Below are 20,969 nucleotides of genomic sequence, written 5' to 3'. Positions count from 1 at the left end.
TCCGAGGGCACAACACCGCGACAGTCAAAGAAAACAATCAACATGACTTTGACTTTTGATTGACTTTGGCGTGGTTTTTTCGGTTTGTTTCCGTTGAAAGGCGCCACTCCAAAGCTTACTAGTTTGCGAGTCAAACCCGCAAACCCAGGTCTCGTCATCTTATTCCCAGATAGACTGAGTTCATCTACCCAGCATAAGTAATTTATTTAATCAAAACAAAGCATTTTGTTAGAAGCCGAACTCTGTATAAAACAGCGCTTATAAATATACTTTTAATTAGATTTCGCTCTTGCTCCTCGTCAATGTTTCCAATAGTATTAAAAAGAAATTATGTAGTATAACATTTAAAACATTATTAAATGAGGCTGTATCGGTGGAGTGTGCGGGAATGTGTGCTCGAGTCCGGGGGCGATACGGACGCCAGTCTGCCCCGGTCTGTCTGACGGACTAGACGCGTTTGTGTATCATCATTTACGAGAGTGTAGTCGTGATGTGATTGTGTGTTGTATAGCATATAGAATACGGGTTTTGTAAGTATCTTTGGAAATTTACTTTTCTAAAATGTTCTTGATAAAATTATTCGTTAATAGTACATATGTATTTACGTTACTTATAACTTAAACAGTTTTCAAGCAAATCTAATTTAATGTGAAAATGAAATCAATGAATAAATGTTAAAAAAAAATATATTTTTTTTACGCCGTTTATTCGGCTGTAACTGAAACATTCGTAACGTCTCCAAATTTTGTGGATAATACTAGCAGAATAATCGAGGTTAAATATGATTAAAAGTATTTTTATCATCGAAAATAAATATTTAAAAAAATTAAGCATAAACTGACAACAATAAAACAATAAAAAGCTCAACCGAATTTTCCATTATCTAGATACTATACGAAGAATTTCTCTATTTCATCCATCTTTTATCATATACGCTCTAGTACAATTATTTGAGCTATAAACTTGTTATAACAATTTAATGAATAAAATCGGTACGTCAACTCGTTGGACGGTTGCAATATGTAGTCAAATAAAACAGGATTGAAATTGACATACTTAAGATTTAAATGGTAATCTAAATCTGGTCTTCCGAGACACAAGTGCAGGAACAAATTTTAATTATTGGTGGTAGGAATAAAGGAAAGGTGGATTTTACTCATCGACTTTACAAAAAGTGGAGGTTCTGTGTTCAATTGTACGTATATTTTTTATTTTTGTTCACCAATATCAACTGAAATTGTAGCTCCATTTTGAAATTTATTTTTTAATTAAAGAGGTGTGTGCGCTCTCGAGGTAATCCTCTGTCACTTTCTTGTTCACTGGTGGTAGGACCTCTTGTGAGCCCGCACGGGTAGGTACCACCGCCCTGCCTATTTCCGCCGTGAAGCAGTAATGCGTTTCGTTTCAAAAGGTGGGGCAGCCGTTGTAACTATACTGAGACCTGAGAACTTATATCTCGAGGTGGGTGGCGCATTTACGTTGTAGATGTCTATGGACTCCAGTAACCACTTAACACCAGGTGGGCTGTGAGCTCGTCCACCCATCAAAGCAATAAAAAAAAACCATTGTTAAGTTTAGTTGATGTATTTCGAATTTGAAGTCTGTGCCGGCTGAAGTTAGCTATCATGCATGTGTAGTAAGGTTGCAAAAAAAGGGTTGCATTGTATCGAGCCATTATGAAATCGGACAGCTGCACATAGCAACAATTTAAACAGTACGGCAAGTACGATTAAGTAGATCGAAGCAGTTCACAATATTAACACGGGTAAAAGTATTTTAATTTGTTTTTAATTGATTTCGTTAAAATTTCAATAAATATAGCTTCATAGGTAATCAATGACTTAGTATTTTTTTTTATTTAAACCATGACGTACTCATACGCTCTGTCAAACCTAGAACTACGGACATGTTTTTAACCGAGCAAACAAGATCTGATATCATTATAAAATTACAATCATGTTAAATGAAACTTGGTTTGTTCGCAAGGACTTGATCAAAAAACTTCAAGTGTTTGTGAATAAGTGCCTGCGTCAGATTTTGAAAATCTTTTGGCCTGAGAAGATCACTAACAAAGAGCTGTGGAGGATCACTAGGCAGACACCAATGGAGAAGGAGATCCTTACGCGGAAGTGGCATTGGATTGGTCACACTCTGAGAAAGCCCGATACACACCTATCAAAGAGAGCACTGACCTGGAAAGTGTCTGGTAAAAGGAAGAGAGGCCGCCCCAGAACAACTTGGCGTCGCTCGGTGGAGCAGGAGCTAGGGGTCTTGGGCATGACGTGGGAGGAGCTAGAACAGACTGCCCAAGACCGATACAAATGGAAAAATTTGATTCGAGCCCTACACCCCAGCAGAGGGTAATAGGAAAGCATGATGATGATGATGAATCATGTTAATTATATTGCCTTCCGTATTAAAATAGATCTTATTCAATTTGTCGTTTTGCTGATTGGTGAATGTTTAGTTCACATTGTATATTTTCTAGTCTTTCTCGTATGTGGTTTTGGAAAGAATTTTTACCTCGCATAATCCGTTGAATGAGGACCGTTTAAAACCGTTTACTTAAAATCACTTAAACTTACGCTTACTTTAAGGATTGATCTTGTATTATCTGGTTTCAATGGTTCTTTTTCCCTATCATTATAAAATAAATTATGATGTTCACTTCGGATAAGTGTTATTTTTGCGTTATATTTACGTTAAATCAATCGCACTTTCTAGGAGTCCAGGCTAAAAAATTTGTGTGTTGCTATACTTCAGTATTGTAAGGAGTATTTTAAAAGCGTTCTATCTATCTAATGTTACCGCTGCTTATTACATATGCGACTCAAAGGACGAGGCAACGTAAAATCATCATCGCGCGAAACCAGTCTTGTCCGATCCCTTCACTCACGGTCACTGTCTTCATCAGAAACGTCAATTGCGATGAAGATTTCGATGATCGAATTAACTCATAAACACAACCCACTCACTGCGTTTCTGGCCGGATATTCTCAATGAGATTCTGATAGGGTGGTAGACTCTGCAGCGGCACTGTTCTTGCTAGGGCTAGTGTTAGAAAATTATCTCGGGTTGAACCTCTGACCTCATCTACGAAAGAAAAATGTTCAGAAATCACAGAAGCTTTTGCAATACCGAAGGTCGACTATAATAAAATTTATCCTTTCTATGTAACGTAGAGAATAATAAGCTTTATTGTACAACAAAAGAAAACATCAAAAGAAAACATGCTATGGGTGTGGGTGTCTTGATGTTAAAAGTAATCTTTCGCAGAAAACCTTTATGCAGACAAGATTCAGTGTAGGTAAATTTGAGCTGTGACACGTGTGATTTGCAAAATTACAACGTAAATCGAGAACAGTAACATTATTTTAAAACCATACTCGTATTTATTTCACTTTCATTGAAGTCGTCGTGGCCTAAAGTATAAGACGTCCGGTGCAATCGTATGTAGCGATGCACCGGTGTTCGAATCTCGCAGGCAAGTACCAATTTTTCTAATGAAAAACGTACTTAACAAATGTTCACGATTGACTTCCACGGTGAAGGAATAACATCGTGTAATAAAAATGAAACCCGCAAAATTATAATTTGCGTAATTACTGGTGGTAAGACCTCTTGTGAGTCCGCACGGGTAGGTACCACCGTCCCGCCTATTTCTGCCGTGAAGCAGTAATGCGTTTCCGTTCGAAGGGTGGGGTAGCTGGTGTAACTATACTGAGACCTTAGAACTTATATCTCGAGGTGGGTGGCGCATTTACGTTGTAGATGTATATGGGCTCCAGTAACCACTTAACACCAGGTGGGCTGTGAGCTCGTCCACCCATCTAAGCAATAAAAATAAAGTTAAAATTGTTATTTCGATAAATAATCGCAGACAAAAATAGTTTTACACTTTACAATCCTATTTAGAAATAGTGAATAAAGATTACTTTTTATAGCTAAAATTAACATTGTAAATCGATTAACGAATATGGTAGATTCTTAGGTTGCGCCATATCTTGTCAGTTGTCATATTTGGGGCTAGCTAAACAAACTGTGTAAAATAAAATAAAATGTAAACACACTAAGCTTAGTTAAACACTCTAAGGTTATATTAAAAATTCTCTAATTTCTTTTGCGGTAATTTCAAAAAAAAATATCACCTAATTAACTAATTGTTTTTCTTGTCATTCAATTGAAGTTTTCCTCATTGAACGAAGACTCTTTTGATCTTAAGAAATTATATAATTTCTTAACTGACAATATTCAAAAAGGAAATTGTAGAAAAAAAAACATTTTTAGTTATGAAAAAATTAATATGTTGTTTTGGAACAAAAATATTACTTACATTATCAAATAATACTGTAGAAGTTTGAAAAATTTATGTGGCTTACTTTTTTTTTGTATTTTTAGTGAATAAATGGGTGGACGAGCCCACGGCCCACCTGATGTTAAGTGGTTATCGGAGTCATAGAAATCTATTACGTAAATGTCGCAACCTACCTTGAGACATGAGTTATAAGGTTTCAGTATATTCCTTAGTTAATTAGTGAAATGCATATTAGTCTTATCGAGCGTGGTGGCGATTTTGGGGTTTGGATTCTGTGGTTGGTAGAGTGTATGTACTGTGAGGCCATATGCTGCTCTTTTTTGGGAAAACATTGACGTGTTCTGGCTTCATAGGTGATGCAGTTATTACGTAGTAGAATTATGACTTCCATTTTACATTTTTAATGTAAGTGTCGACAGATTGTGATTTATATGGGCTATGGTAATGACATGAAACCAGGCAAGCCCGTTTTTCGCGTCTTTAACGGAAAAATAAATTTTGATTTAGTTTAACATGTTTTTTTACGTAATTTTTTTAACGTGAGGTGTGTTCACGAGTGCTCAGCGTTGACAGCCAGTCAGCAATGTATTTTGTTAATGATATTATGGCACGTGAGTCGGTTGCTGATCTATACGAATTAATTAATGAATTTTTTTTTTTATACTGTCGCGTTGATTAATGACAACTAAATTAATGACATTTCATGTGCAATCCTCATTAAACGGGCATTAAACTGACATATTTTAGTGTCATAATTAAGGATTTATTTTACGATTAGACGCACGAAAGTATGATTAAAAAAATCGGTTGTTTGTAAAGTCGGTTTACTGACGATAGTTGAACTTGACAATGTCATAAGAAAATACATACTGATGGAATGGTTTCATTTTTTAATTATCGCAATTATCGTTGTTATCAACAATTGACACCACATTCACTTTTCCCTGAACTTCATACTTGACGAAAACATGTAAATGTATTATTGTATAGCAGCTGTCCACGCGGATGCATCGCTCACTCAAGTAGGAGAGAGACAGATGTCGCACGCTGCCGAACGCGGAGGCCGATTGGGCCTCTTTGTCGCTCGTTGCGCGCTCTCGCTTGCACTTCAAGCCTTAAATGGAACGCCTCAATGAGTCATGTTTTTTCGTGCCTGCAGCCGGCCCCATCAAATTATAAGACGTTGTCACGTCAAAATACAAATAAAATTCTGAAGCTGCATAATGTTGGAGAAAGCGATGACTTTTTACCACCATTACCGGGCGATATACAGAGTACTTTTATTTTTATTTTTTTATTGCTTAGATGGGTGGACGAGCTCACAGCCCACCTGGTGTTAAGTGGTTACTGGAGCCCATAGACCGCTACAACGTAAATGTGCCACCCACCTCGAGATATAAGTTCTAAGGTCTCAGTATAGTTAAAGCGCCTGCCCTACCTTTCAAACCGAAACGCATTACTGCATCACGGCAGAAATAGACAGAACGGTGGTACCTACCCGCGCGGACTCACAAGAGGTCCTACCACCAGTGATTACGCAAATTATAATTTTGCGGGTTTGATTTTTATTACACGATGTTATTCCTTCACCGTGGAAGTCAATCGTGAACATTTGTTGAGTACGTATTTCATTAGAAAAATTGGTACCCGCCTGCGGGATTCGAACACCGGTGCACCGCTACATACGAATACACCGGACGTCTTATCCTTTAGGCCACGACGACCTTAAACCTTACCTGTACCTTAATTTAATACATGAAGAGCACATGATCCTTACTCGTTTTCTTAATACGTCAGTACATTTAATTGAACAGAGTTCGATCAATTCAATTAATTGTTCAAATTTTACGAAGGCTGGTGTTGAATGTTTTCACAGAGTCAGTGAGAAGAAAATATATATTTTAGGCATACTCGATCGACTTTTGTATTTCTGGGTAAAATGTACACCGGAGAGATAGAATTTTATTATCATAGTAGCTATTTTCATGATCGTTGTTTTTTTGTTTGTCCAAATATAGCAGACTGTCGAGCGATGAATAAATAAATAGTTACTGGGAACAAATCACGCACGGTCATTTGTCCCCAATTTAGGGTTTCTTATGTTATGGGTACCTAAGACTGACAACGGGACAACCATACTTACATAGGCTTAAAAAAAAAAGTATATATAGATAATAAACATCCATACAAAGAGCAAACAAACCTATTCATTACACAAATGTTTGCCCGATGTGGGAATCGAACCCCCGTCCTTCGGTGCAACAGTTAGGGTGCTTACAACACCGAGTCAGTTCCATAAGGCATAAAATAACAATTTTAGGAATCACAATTCACTATAACGCTGCGCCGGTAAGAGCAACGCCATCTATTGTCAAATGGCGGAAACGCATATCGAAAATACTCGACTTGTCAGGAATGTTCTCGGTAATTGTAGGGATGTCGTATCGACTATAAAAGCGTAACAGGGGTGTCACGAAGCTAGTCAGTAATCGGATCTACACGAAGCGAAACAGCGAACAGATCACCTGAAGCGAAGTGAAAGAAGTAAATTTTTTAAAGTGTTCTAAGTGTTTAATACAGTTTTAAATTGTACTTCGGTAGGATTTTTATTTATCCCGAAACCCCAGTGCGTAGCAGTAATTTTGGTGATTGTGATCTAAGTCGTATTAGCACATGAAATTTTAATCGCTCACGGCTCACCCGGAGCCATGCGAAAGCCGTTGAAATATTTAGAATCAAATTCCTTCTCTGCTTTCGAAGGACAAATTAGAACAAAACAAAATAAGGATTAAGGTTCCTGCTTGTCTATTCCCAGCACGTCCTGTATTTTGAATACACTACCAGAGGACAACGGTATTCACTTACCAATATCCATCAGGTTGGGTAATGAGTGAGCAATTTTTTTTCTGTCAGCCCACAGACGTCCATTGCCGGACATAGGCCTCCCCCAAGCCTCGCCACAAATATCGATCCTGTGCTGCCTGCATCCAGTGGATCCCTGCGAACCTCAATCGGTCCATCTTGTGGAAGGCCTGGCCTACCCACGCGACATCTTCTAATTTTAAGACAGTGTAATTAGAGAATAGCACCCTACGTATCGCAAAGATAATACCATATGTAACCAATCGATTTACATAGCTCGTCCTTTAATAATAACGGCTCGTTACACAAACAAACATTATGAGATTAACGAGGCCGTTTTTGTGAGGGGTCTGATTGAATTTTATAGTTTTTCAGTCATTAATATTCATGGATAGTTTGATTTGTCTCCCGTTTTATTGATTCATGAAGGTTTCATGGTGTTTGATTGGTGTTGGTTGGTTTCATTAGCGAATATGAGCAGTTCTGAGTAATAATCGAAAAAATACAATCGAAGCTTAATGTCGATTGTGTTTGGAAATACCAGAAATATTACGATAAGGACTCTGGTGAATTAGTCCTTGAAAAACGGCATATTGGATAGTGATATCGAGTGAAAGACTTCCTTAGAGGGGTTCGTCGTAAAAATGTTCTCTGAAAGCGCACTTTGGGAAAGCACTGCGATCTTAGGCAGTAGAGGAACTACGAAGTCATAAATGCACTAGAATACAGACTTCTATCAGAGCTGCGATATCGTCTTGTAATAGATGTTAACAGTATCCGTCCGAGCGACCCCTTTAACGTATTCTTACTGCTGTTACGCCGGTAAAAGTAACGCCATCTATTGCCGAATAGTCGAACGAATATCGAAGGATCTAGAAGCACCTAGAAGTTCCAGAACATAATGCCATCTGTTGTCAGATAGCGGAAACACAATACTCGAATTGTGTGGAATATACTTGATAATTCTAGGGATGTGGTATCGGCTATAAAAGCGCTGCAGAGACGGCACGCAGTCAGTCATCGGAACTACTCGGAGCGAAACAGCGAACGGATCGATCACCTGAAGCGAAGCGGGAGAAGCGAATTGAGAGTTTTAAAGTGCTTGTTGAGCGTTTTAAGTATTCTAAGTGCTAATACAGTGTTAACTTGTAATTCGGTAGAATTTTTAATTTATCCCGAACCCCAGCGCGTAACACTAGTAAAGATAGCTTATGGATTAATAATTAATTAGCTTACAGATAAGTAAAAGATTATTTGGTGGGAAACTTTCACATTATCAGACACTAGTAATACGAATTAATGAAATTTTTGAATTAATGAAAATTGTAAATAAATAATTAAAAAAAGATATCCGAACGAACCTTCTAACGTAACGCTACGCCTTGGCTACGACGTAGAGGGTCTACACAAACAAATGAGATTAAAATAATTTACCCTAATTTAATCCTTCTAATAGCTTATAGGGAAATTATGTTGGAAAATTTTACGCGGCTTAATGATGGATCATTACAGCTGTCATACTTTCCCGGTTTCCACGAGGGTTTCCGCGCAAATGACAGATACAAAATGTTTTTTGGCAATTAAAAATAATTGTATCTTTCTGACCGTAGGTTTTTTTAAGGCTGGATTAGACTGCAGATAAAGTGAAAGTTTGAGGTTCTATGATGAATAGTGTGATATCTTTGATAGCATATTCGATTAGCTCACACTCCCAGCTATACCAATCGTCGTGGCCTAAAGGATAAGACGTCCGGTGCATTCGTATCCAGCGATGCATCAGTTCGAACCCCGCTGGCAAGTACCAATTTTTTTAGTGAAATACGTACTCAACAAATGTTCACGATTGACTTCCACGGTGAAGGAATAACATCGTGTAGTAAAAATCAAACCCACAAAATTATAATTTGCGTAATTACTGGTCCTACAACCACCTCTTGTGAGTCGGCACGGGTAGGTACCACCACTCCGCCTATTTTCTGCCGTGAAGCAGTAATGCGTTTCGGTTTGAAGAGAGTGGGGTAGCCGTTGTAACTATAAGTATACTGAGACCTTAGAACTATCTCAAGGTGGCTGGCGGCATGTACGTTGTAGATGTCTATGGGCTCCGGTAGCTGCTTAATAACAGGTTGGCCACCCACCTAAGCAATGAATAAAAAAATATCAGCAAAAATAATACAACCTCTCAAAAACGAATAAACACAGCTTTATAATAAACAGCGCTGGATAATATTTCTTAAGTTTTTGGAAACGATTATTTGGATATTAAAATATTAAGTTACTTATGGAGAATTTAGCTCTCAACAAGACGTTGATAATATCAGGCCCTTTTCCTCAGGAGAGCTAAAGACTAGGATAGAGGATAGAGTAGGATCAAACTACACGAGGTCACAGATAATCTTTTATAATGTGATGGTCTTAAATCTTCAAATATACGAAATTATGGACAGTCAATTACATTTTCTATAAAATGGGATATATCATTATTTATTTAAGTGCTCTGACCAGTATTAATTTTAACCGTTTTCGAATGAATCATTATTCATGTGTTAGGATTATTATTGTTTTAATGCTAGAATTATTTATAATCATCTTGTGTTCTTTAACTGCTTTTTATTGCTATTGTTGACCGACGAGCAGCCCACTTGATGGTAAGTGGTTATGAGTGCCCATGGATACCAGATACTAGATTCTAGATGCTGTAGGTGAATTCTACAACTTTGGCTCTACTATGAGTGTGGACGATGCTAAAAAGTAAATGCTCGGAACACTCCTGATGGAATATGCGATAGAGTCGACATAGAGACTCGGTCTCTTCAGGACCATAGCGCCTCTAATATGTTGGAGAGACTGAGTTTCCCGATTATTCCAACAGTTGACCTTTGAAGAGAGTCTAATGGAAGAAGTTAGTATTCGGGAGACCAGAAGCGAGTGCAGTAGTAAAAGTTTCTGGTGCGCCTTTGATTACTCATTCATTTTATTTAAGCCTTCAGTGCTTGAAGCCGATTTGGCTTTTATTCTAAGTGATATCTCAACAGAATCTTGTTCGCTCTATGACCGAGAATCTCAACAGTAATAGCCGACTGAAGAGAGACTCCTTGGAATCCAAAGGTCAATTAACATGCTTCAATAATGTCACGTGTCGTGACTATGTGTGTGAATATTTATTATTAATTTTGTTTCGTTACTTTAAATAATGGCCCAGCAGCTTTAAGCTATGAATGAAGTAAACTAATATCTTGATGTAGAAATGATTCTTCAATACATAATTAGTCTTCGGCGAGTCGTCAATTAATTAAAACTAGTTAATTTAACGGATTAGTTTTGACACAATTCAAAAAAAATAATAAAAATTATAATTGCGGACTTAACTGTAAAAGTAGTTTTAATTTTTACAAAAAACAGCTTTTCTGTGCTTTGATTGGCGCTTAATAACAGCTACGATGAAAGTATAATTTTCGTAAAAATTGGGCGAAGGAAGTTGTTTTTTACATTTGATCGTTGAATGATCTCACAGCTCTTCTGTTAGTAAGTAGTTTCCGAACATTATAATAACCATAACTTAAATCGCACTACACTGCTTTAAACATGAGGTCGATTACTCTTTCAAATATGAGCACATGACTGCTTCATGACGGAAAAGAGGTGGAAAAAGCCTGGATAACTATAATCTGGTCTAAAATTGAAACTTACATTTCATGCTTTAATGTAGACAGCTATGAACATTGGTAGCCACTTGTTTTATTTGTTCAAACACGACATAAATGATATAAAGATAAAGAACGAAATATAATAAGATCATTTCCGATATAGCCTGCTATCTGTGACAATAATGGTATTACTTACTCTTTGTCACGACAGAACAGAGGTCCACAATAAAGTGAGATTTGCGAGGCAAAGGGCCTTTTGCCACCTAATTAACTGTCGCCAACCGTTATAAGGGTCTGGCTTAATTGGCTATCGATTTATACCTAACTCTGCTTATTATTTGATCATTTTACCAAGTATTGAAAAGATAATTGAAGTCTGAAAACATATACATATTCAGTGGAGTTTGGAGTTTGGTTATTTCTGTTTGATAACGTAGTGTTATGCGCTGAGGTTCGGGATAAATAAATGTTCCACTAAATTACAACTAAAAACTTTATTCAACACTTCACAAACACTTCAAAATTCTCAATTCGCTTCTTCCGCTTCGCTTCAGGTGATCCGTTCGCTGTTTCGCTTCGAGTATTTCCGATTACTAACTGCGTGCCATCTCTGCAACGCTTTTATAGTTGATACAAGATCCCTAGAATCATCAAGAATATTCCACACAATTCTAGTACTGTGTTTCCGCTATCTGACAATTGATGGCGTTGTACTTTTCGGGCGTTTTACTAGATATTTTGATATTCGTTCGAATATTCGGCGATAGATGGCGTTACTCTTACCGGTGTAACAATAGTTTATTGTTCGTTTCCAAAGGATTCTTATTCACCAGATGGTTGTCTGGAAGTGATCATACCGCCAATTGTACTTTTTTGTATTTAATGTTTCGCATTGTTTATTCCGGTTATTACTTGCTTTGGGTTTCATAAGCTATTTAAATTTAAGAACTTGCAGGTGTTTAGCCCACAGAGTCCCGATCACCATCATTGGTGACGCACCGTAGAGAGTGAGATGAGGACTGCCAACGTGACCTGGAGTGATGTCAAGGAGCAAGCGCAAGACAGAGTAAAGTGGAGACAACTTGTGAGGGCCCTATGTACCAGCGGGGTACCCTAGGACTACAACACACACACATTGTTTATTCATTTTGTGTACTTTTTGGTAAAGTCTACATAAAATTTTACCATAAATCGCGAACCGGGTGTTGTTAGCATCCGAACTTATGCGTCTGACTCTTGTAGTTGAATATGTGTGGGCTATGTATTGCATTCCATCCCGGCCAAACTTTAATTTAGCGGGATTTCTTGGAACATCAGCGACAATAGTTTTCGACCGCGGTGACCAAGGAATAGTTTTCGTTGACGATTCCGTCGGTCAGGCATCCTTGAGTGGCTTAATAGGTCAGCTTCGACAGCCCCATTCAACCAACCTGCCCTCTCATAATAAAAAGTTTAGTAGTCAAATTATTTTTTTTATTGCTTAGCTGGGTGGACGAGCTCACAACCCATCTGGTGTTAAGTGATTACTGGAGCCCATAGACATCCACAACGTAAATGTGCCACCCATCTTGAGATATAAGATCAAGGTCTCACGTATAGTTACAACGGCTGCCCCACCCTTCAAACCGAAACACATTACTGCTTCACGGCAGAAATAGGCAGGGTGGTGGTAGCCACCCGCGCGGACTCACACGAGGCCCTGCCACCAGTATAGACCACCAGTAGGAGATACCGGATCTCAAAAAGATATAGTGAACTACACAATGAAGTGATCATCGTACGGTTGCGGTAACTTTCAAGTTCTTAATAAAGCTTTACTGTTATAAAATAATACATATATATGCATATATATTTTCGCCATGTTTATTCAATGAAGCTTTTTACTTTATTTGCGAGCTGAGGTATGTTGTTGTTATTTTGAGGCTAAAAGCTTTTAATGTTCGTTTAACGCACTCGCCTCGTGGTAAAGCTTTGGTGCTTTTGGATGTGAAAATAAACGTATGGACCTGTTTTTCTCATTTTATTTTGATTTTTTATTAGTGTAGATTGGTATACGGTCGTAGGTTGAATAGAATTGATTGTCGTAGATTGAATCTAACAAGAACGTATCTACCTCGCGGCAGATATATAAGCTTAGGGTGTAAGATAGATTTCATAGGGCAGAACACCAGTCAGATGGTCAGATGTGGTTAGGAAAGCGGTTGGGCGTAGTCATACGGTCCATGTCACCCATGACCAAGCACTATGGCGGAAAGTCACATGTGGGCTCGATCCTCAGCAGTGAGGGAACGATGAAGAAGAATGATGTGTGATCACATCACATCAATAATCAACCAGCACCAAAACTGAAAACGTAATCAGCGGTATTTTTGTTATTCCGTTTGAAGGGCGCGGCTGCCAGTCTACAACACAACTGACCCTTCGACCTCATTTTTCAAAGTTGGTAGTGTAATTTCGATGCCCGCTTTTACAAAGTTGGTAGCGTAATTTTGATGCTCATTTTTTCAAAGTTGGTAATGTAATTTCGATACGCATTTTTTCAAAGTTGGTAGTGTAACTTCGATGCCCACTTTTTCAAAGTTGGTAGTGTAATTTCGATGCTCATTTTTTCAAAGTTGGTAGTGTAATTTCGATGCTCATTTTTTCAAAGTTGGTAGTGTAACTTCGGTGCCCACTTTTTCAAAGTTGGTAGTGTAATTTTGATGCCCACTTTCTCAAAGTTGGTAGTGTAACTTCGATGCCCATTTTCTTAAAGTTGGTAGTGTAATTTTGATGCCCATTTTTTCAAAGTTGGTAGTGTCATTCACGTTCTGATGCCCAATAACAAGTCAATACCACGTGGGCTACGTAAGCTATTTCTATATATCAATAATTAAAACGAAACTCCTTTCAGTCATATTTTTGATTAGTTTAATTCGACTTTTGCATATGGAACATCAGATTGTCAAGAACAATGTTGGATATAGACCGCCTTACGCCGGTCCGTCTATATGAAAATAGAAGAGTCCAGTCTACCTTGCACCTTGTTGAATCTCGATGTAAAAAGCTAAATAACTATTATTATATATGTATGTATATGTATTTGTGTATATATGTACATAATTTCAATGCACCTACCATTATTTACTCTGCCCTACCTTTGGCTGACTAGTAGAGAATGCCTTAGGCATTAAGTCCGTCGATGTAAATTTTACAAGAAGTGTAATCTATACTAATATATAAATCTACAGCGGTTTTACGGATGTTCCGTTACAACTACTGAACCATGCATCCGGTTGACTTGACACTTGGTATCCGTGTAGGAAATACATGTACTTAATGGATAGGCTAATATTTATATGAGTGTTGGACTCTCTACACCAGTTGCGGGGGCGTTAATGATAAGAATATTTGTGGGGGTGAGAAATAATAATATTAATTTGCAATGCCCAGTGAAGCGGACGGGTACAGCTAGTAAAAGATAATAATAATGAAAGTTCACTGAAAAAAAAATTAGAAAACGAGGTACTTTTTTCTCAGAAGGAGGCAAAGGTTTCCCTAATCAAGATAAATGGATTATGTTCAACACAATATGAAAACATACGATTTCATTAATAGCGTTTCGCGGTGTGCTCTGATTTAATTTCGTCCTGAAACCGGCCGAATGCGCGGCTCAAGCAAATCTGCTTCATCAAATAACGGAGTCCTTGTTTTGGGATTGCGTTTTTTTTTGTACAATTATACAGAATGTATTTGTGGAAAGTCGAAGTTAGTCAAAATATATTTTTCGGCTGAGCGTCGATCGCAAGAGCATCGTGATCGTGCCCTAAAGATGATATATTTAATGTGTTTTTATCGCTAGTTGCGACTAAGGTAAGATTCAAAATAGGTTGATCCGAGAGAAAAAAAAATTAAAGTTTTCTTTATATTACACCTTCAGGTATACTTGACTTCTACAACGAAGGAACGACTTTGTTTAATAAAAATCAAACATGCATAATTTTTAACATATTATGATCCTGAAGTAGAAGTCATCGTGGTCTAAAGGATAAGACGTCCAGTGCGTCGGGCGTGTACCAATTTTTCTAATCGTCATGATAATCGCCTTATCGTTGCCGCCGCTGACTACTCCTGATCATGCAGGAGCCAGTCACCGTCGACGCCCTAGACACGTCCTTACGGATCCATCAGATCCAATAACCTTTACACTAGACGCCTTCAGCTCTAGGAGCAGGCTTAGGGACCCCGGTAACCGTACTCGTCGAACTCGACAAAGAGGTCGACGTGCAACCTAACCCATGCATCAGCTCGCTTAGTTTCTCGCTGGATCTTCTCAGCGGGTCGCGATTCCGATTCGGTAGTAGATTCATTCGCGAAGCAGTTGCTCTTGAGTTGTTAGGTCTCCTTCGGAGGCGCTCGGGCAGCTGTTAGCAAATCCCACCCCTCCTGGCTGAGCCTTTGCTCGCCCACCTGTCCTAGTGAAACTGGAAAGGCCTTCAAGCCACCAGTAATCTCTCAATCATTAAAAAAAATATCTAATGAAATACGTACTAAACAAATGTTCACGATTGACTTCCACGGTGAAGGTATAATATCGTGTTGTAAAAATCAAACCCGCAAAATTGTAATTTGCGTAATTACTGGTGGTAGGACCTCTTGTGAGTCCGCACGGATAGATGCCATCACCCTGCCTATTTTTGCCGTAAAACAGTAAAGCGTTTTGGTTTGAAGGGCGGAGCAGTCGTTGTAACTATACTGCGACTTTAGAACTTATATCTCAAGGTGGGTGGCGCATTTACGTTGTAGATGTCTATGGGCTCCAGTAACCACTTAACAGCAGGTGGGCTGTGAATTCGTCCACCCATCTAAGCAATAAAAAAAAAGTGTACTTATATACTACACTAGCTGACCCGGCAAACGTTGTGTTGCCTTAAATAAGATTTCTAGGGAATTTCTACTGTAGAAAAAAAACCTCATTTAACCACATAATACCTCATTATAAACAAAAAAAATATCCAAAAAATTTAAAATAAAAAATAAATGTTTGGGGTGGACAACCCTTTTCACTTAAGGGTATGAAAAATAGATAGTAGCCGATTCTCAGACCTACTGAACATACTATTGATACACAAATAAAACCAAAAAAACATGGCTGAAAAATGTAGCTCTCAAATATAATAAGTGTATAATCTATGATGTATAGTGAGTGAGTAAGACAGGAGACCGGCTTCGTCCTCATCCCTACTACGTGATGTTTGCTGGATGAATGGTGACACCTGGCGGGGATAGCTGATCGATTGATAGTTGATCAGTAGTCGACCGGCGAGGGCGGGAGATCAAATTCAATTTAAAAAAAATCATAATTAAAGGAACTTGAAATTATAAACTCTGAATAAGAATTTATCGTACTACAATTATAATATTTGATTGCCATCTTGCAACCTTATTGCGGATCTGTGCATAGAATAAAAAAAATATTAATCGTGATGGAAAAATAGGGGTTGATCGTATAAGAGAGAAAATTTCAGAGTAATATGAATTTTTTTATTCTACGTCATGACAAAATAAAAACAAAATTCTCTCAAAAAAATTTAAAGTTTTTAATTAGCAAATAAAAAATAAGGGTTGATCGTAGAGGGGTGAAAATTTAGGGTTGTATGTATTTTTGTATGTTGTATCATAAAAAAATTGAAATTAAAAATTTTGTCTAAAAAATAAAAAATAAAATTTAGGGGTGGACTACCCCTAACATTTAGGGGGATGAAAAATAGATGTTGGCCGATTCTCATAGATACTGGATAAGCACAAAAAATTTCATCAAAATCGGTCAAGCCGTTTCGGAGGAGTATGGCAACGAAAACTGTGACACGAGAATTTTATATATTAGATATCGTAAGTACAATACAGACTTCGGGTTTCTTGCCGATCTCTTCTCAATGTTAAAACTGTACTTCGGAATCGATGTTAAACAGAGCCCACACGGGTGTTCTCTAATCGTATTTGTTCTTATGATCTCTATATATAAAATGAATTGCTGTTCGTTAGTCTCGCTAAAACTCGAGAACGGCTCGACCGATTTGGCTAATTTTGGTCTTGAATTATTTGTGGAAGTCCAGAGAAAGTTTAAAAGGTATACAAATATGAAAATTCTCGGAATTAACTAAAAATAACAATTTTGTTTTTCCTTTGATGTGTCCCCCGTCGGATGGATTCCTTTTGTTTGTTTTAAGTTTATTTTATACAAAAGTTTGGGTCTTTTATTTATCAATTAAGGCATTACGAACTAAGTATTTGATAAATATGGTAGATTTTTGTGTACTTATCTACTATATATTGTAATTACCTACGGTGATAAAGTACAAACTTGCCGATCTCTTCTCAATGTTGAAACTGTATTCTATTTGGATTTGATGTATCTATTAAATCTTGTTTCAACAAAAACACTTTGATGTTGATTTCAAGAAAATGTTTTAATTTATCTATTGCGATTACAAAATCTATAGAAAGACGAGCGTCTTTCAAGAAGGCGCCTGGAAAATACATTTATCTAACATTGGGCACATCAATCCTAGCTTTGCTTCTTTATCGCGTTCTACAGGATAAGACGCTTAGACTGCTTGTATTGAAATATAACTATCCTTATGACTAATAAGTTTTCAACACCATCTTTTTTTAAGAAAATCAGTCAAATAATTGAATTTTCTAAAGTTATCACATTAAAAACTACGAGTGTATTACAGTGACACTGTAATTTTGTATAATAAAAGATTAAAATTCGTATATTATAATACTATCAAGGTTGTCTAGCACGTCATTTCGGATCCTTCCGATCCATTAACGGTGCTTTTAGGTACTTCAAGCACCGATCACTTTTAGATACTTCAAGCACCGGTCATCGTTCTCGTCGAACCAGTCGCTTGCGACGAAGGGCTCGACGAGTAAACCAACTCTCAGACACAGCCCACTGAGTTTCTCGCCGGATCTTCTCAGTGGGTCGCGTTTCCGATCCAGTGGTAGATTCTGCGAAGCACTGCTCTTGCTAGGGCCAGTGTCAGCAACACTCCGGCTTGAGCCCCGTGATGTCACCTACTAATTCGGTGAATCCAGAATAACCCCCCGAGGCTACTATGATAGGTAGGAAAAATCCAAAACCAAAGGTTGTCTAGGTATTCCTTATACCTCTATTAGTATTGTGCGCTCTGTGTACAGTCTCATAGTTATTTAGATATAGACCAAGAGGTGGTTATATTGCGTACAACACTACCCATTTGCAATTTCACATTTATTGACAACTAGTTAACTAAGCTATAGTTTGATAAACATCCAAAATTTATCAAAGAAGACCAAAGTTAAATTGTTTGATACAAAAGTTATTACTTAGGACTGTAGCATAAAATTAATTGATAGCATAATGTGATTTAAATCAACTTATGTCTTGTCAACTATTTATATTATTAAGAGAGTTTTTGAGGCCCCATGACCTCATACCTACTCGTACCACGAATCTACTAAATAACTAATCGTACCAATATCTGTTCGCACTAAATAATAAGTAACTTCACAACTTAAAATACAGTCCACTCCTTTTGTTTATATGATCGTTAAATTTATTTTAGTCAAGCAAACGCATAACACAACGTCACCTAGACTAGACCTGTGATAACGTTTCACTTAACATCGAAAGCTCCGGGCCAACAGTTATTTTAATCCACCACTTAATTTATGTGCTAAAGGTCGCGTTTGTGGGTTGCAAGGTACAAAAGGTTAGGCCTGCTAGAGAGGGGAGGAACAATAGAAAGGTTAATGAGAGGGCATTCAAATATTTCCTTTATTGCTGACACGTCCGTGGATTTGTATGTACAAATCCTGGAAGTGACGTGTGGTCGCTTTGTAATTTACTGCGCTATCGGTATGACGAACTACGAGGACTACGCGAAAATGTACATAAATGTAGATGTACTTATGTAAGTATTATGTAATAGAAATACTAGGAACAAACACAAGCTTGTGCCGATGAGTAGGTTACATAAGATACGAAACTCATTCGGGTGTTTGTCTGTGTGCCTGTACGACAAAATCCCACAAGATATTCAGAACCTACATATACATAGGTTTAAGAAAACTATTAAAGAACATATGTGCAATAAGCTTAATATAAAGTCAATGGTTATCTAGAAGATTGCACAAAGTGGTAATGAGTTGCTCGCTCCGGGCATATCAATATTGCAATAATTGTTACCTTATAATTAACACATCTTGTAAAAATGAATATTTAAAAAAATCTAATATTAAAAAAAAAGACAGGCCCGCTGAGTTTCTTACCAGTTCTTCTCAAGACGGAGGCTAGTTTTTGTGAATTGGCGGTAGTTGTTTTTGACGTTCAACAAGTGTGTACTTTCATTTATGTTGAATATTTTTTTTTATTTGATTTCATTTGTATTTGTAATGGTCAGGTAAACTCACCGCTTGTCTAATGCGAAGTATTGAGTGAAGTCCACATATGGATGAAGTCCTTCAAACGCGAGTCTAAGTCGGGATAGCGGCTATCCTACTCTTTGAACTATAACGTAAGACTGAGACGTAAGAAAAGTGTCTTTGAACGCGGCGCGTCGGCCAACCGACATAGATAAAAGATACAGAAGTTCACAAATTACTTTTCAAGATATATTTTACAAGGGTATGTTTTATTTTCTAATATTTAAATGTAAGTGGCGGTAGGACGTGTTCTGACTACGCTCGCCGGGCTGAGACTCGACTGTGTTGGATATTTACAATAGACAAGCATAATAGAGTACGTCGTCGTGGCCTAAAGGATAAGACGGCCGGTGCATTCGTGTCGAGCGATGCACCGGTGTTCGAATCCCGAAGGCGGGTACCAATTTTTCTAATGAAATACGTACTCAACAAATGTTGACGATTAATTTCCACGGTGAAGGAAATACAGCCACGTTTAATAAAAATCAAACCCGCGAAATTGTAACTCGCGTAATTACTGGTGGTAGGACCTCTTGTGAGTCCGCATGGGTAGGTACCACCATCTCGCCTATTTTCTGCCGTGAAGCAGTAATGCGTTTCGATTTGAAGGGTGGAGCAGCCGTTGTAAGTATACTGCGACCTTAGAACTCATATCTCAAGATGGGTGGCGGCCTTTATGTTGTAGATGTCTATGGGCTCCAGTAACCACTTAACACCAGGTGGGCTGTGAGCTCCCATTAAAGCAATAAAAAAAAGTATTCTAATTTTGTTGTATATTCTAAAATAATTGTGAGTAGGTACTAAACTTGGTTACGAACGAAGGGTTCGTAGATTGAGTTAGACATACATTACTCTTGAAACTTTAGTTCGTATCTCAAGATGGCTGCCGTTATTCATGTTTTGATGTTTAATGGGATTCGACGATCAGTTAACATGCCAGAAAAAAAAACAAATCTTCATACATTTTCAACTCACCAATCAAATAATTGTGCATAGTTATTAATGGTACGCAACTCTTTAGAAAATTGAAATCGAAAGTATATTTGGTAAACACACATCACCTCTGGAGGCACGAGTTTAGTAGGGCCGGCACATTAATTGAATTAGTTTTTGGTAATATCTTAATTGTTAGGGCGGGTTGGGCCGGACGCGGCATGGGACTATAGGGCTGACTTCGGTCAGGGACGTGAATCATTTTGATAAAATTAATTTAATTTATAAAGGGTTACCCCACCGGAAACCTAAAATGCTTTATGGTAGAAATAGGTGATTCGGTGTTGTTTTAAGCCCCCGCAGCTAGGTACCACTATCCTGTATTTTTCTGTCGAGTAAGAAGCAGTCCTGAATTCCAGTTTGAAGGGTGGTAGAGTAGTCATTTTACAATGTAACTGGAACTTCAGCTTCATGTTTTGAAATGTATGGTTGTATTCAAATCAAATTTACGTGACGACTAATTAGTGATAAAATTTAAAGATATTACCAGAGACTTATCTTTAAGTCGCAGAGCACAGGCAGTTACGAAATAATATACTAACACACTTTTATAAATTAGAATTAATTACGCGGATATTTTAGTTTTTTTTGTTGAAGTACAGCACTAGCTGCGTGTCGCCGCACTAGTAATGTTGACTGGTTACTGGTTACTGGTGGAGGATTCACTCTCTTCTTATGAAGATTGTGTCGTAGGAAAG

The 20,969-nt window shown here is 37.7% G+C and overlaps 1 protein-coding gene across 1 annotated transcript in view; it reads left to right on the top strand.

The window, feature by feature from the left end:
• The first annotated feature begins 428 nt into the window (after positions 1–428).
• The window catches only part of LOC101745358 (chaoptin), a 34,480-nt gene continuing 13,939 nt past the window's right edge, over positions 429–20,969 (top strand). The window contains exon 1 of the mRNA XM_038017007.2: positions 429–530. The gene's annotated coding sequence lies outside the window, so the exon portion shown is untranslated. The remainder of the gene's footprint in view (positions 531–20,969) is intronic.

Source organism: Bombyx mori, chromosome 17, assembly GCF_030269925.1.
Source record: "Bombyx mori chromosome 17, ASM3026992v2".
NCBI classification, from domain to species: Eukaryota; Metazoa; Arthropoda; class Insecta; order Lepidoptera; family Bombycidae; genus Bombyx; species Bombyx mori.
This window is presented reverse-complemented; position numbering and strand designations above follow the sequence as displayed.